This window comes from Schistocerca americana, chromosome 3 (assembly GCF_021461395.2).
Source record: "Schistocerca americana isolate TAMUIC-IGC-003095 chromosome 3, iqSchAmer2.1, whole genome shotgun sequence".
NCBI lineage: Eukaryota > Metazoa > Arthropoda > Insecta > Orthoptera > Acrididae > Schistocerca > Schistocerca americana.
The window spans coordinates 669626306-669627300 of NC_060121.1; the positions used below are offsets into that span (position 1 = coordinate 669626306).

Sequence of the window (995 nt, forward strand, 5' to 3'; positions counted from 1 at the left end):
TTAGTGTGAACGCCATCGATCCCAATGACCATCTCTTGCTCTTGACGAGAACTGGAAAGCTGGTGTATTTAAAGAGAGCTATCGTGAGGCTACAACATAGGGCTCGGTTCATAATAACCGTATGTGTCCTCATTGGTCCGCCGTACTCACTTATTAGTGTGTTAACTGCTGTGTCAGTTCCTCACAGTGTCCTCTTGTGAAAGACATTTATATGCAACATGTCTTATGAGCTAAGGAATATGTTTGTCTAGCCTCCTTTGGTTTTCTGTCGAAGCCTCCTTTCTGCTGAATGTCTAAATTCACTTGGCAGACAGTATCATAATGTGTCGACAACCTGACCCACCCGCGATATATGGTTTATTTCCTTCTTCCACTTGCTAAGATCAAAGTTTAGTATCTGTTCTTATCAGCGTAATATCTGTTACGTCCTGCATCGTAGCACTAGAATATTAAACTCATTTTTGGCTCATGACGGAGTCCTAGGGACTTGCTCCACTTCTGTTGCGGGTTGGCCCGGCATTGCAGTACTCCTGGAATCGGCCCACGTAAAATTAATTCAAAAGCTGCCCGTGGCAATGTGAATGTGTTTCAATAATTTTTTCTAATTAGTACCTGTTACTGTTCGTTGCAACAACACTTCACTTTTCATTAAATAAGATACTTAAGCAAATCACACTGCATAATACAGTCTGCTTCAAGAGAAATATTTTTTCTGGATGAATTTCAGCAGAAACTTGGCAGCAAAAAGGCCGTTTGTGAATAATGGCGTAGTAAAAACAATATCAAAATTATTATACTTATGATGTAATTAAATTTCATATTGTGGTTTGAAAAAAATAATTTTATGATGTCCCGTGAATGCTTTTGTCATTATACCTTACACTTATCAACAGCTATCTTTGGTTTCAAGTTATGATTTAGATTCTAATGATGATCCGTTTACTCAAGAGATTTTCACAACACAAGTGTAATTACGCAACATGATCCTAAATCAA

The 995-nt window shown here is 38.1% G+C and overlaps 1 non-coding gene across 1 annotated transcript; it reads left to right on the forward strand.

The window, feature by feature from the left end:
- The first annotated feature begins 360 nt into the window (after positions 1-360).
- Positions 361-550, forward strand: LOC124608397. Its single transcript, XR_006979049.1, has one exon. It is a non-coding gene; the product is annotated as a U2 spliceosomal RNA (small nuclear RNA).
- The last annotated feature ends 445 nt before the right edge of the window (positions 551-995 follow it).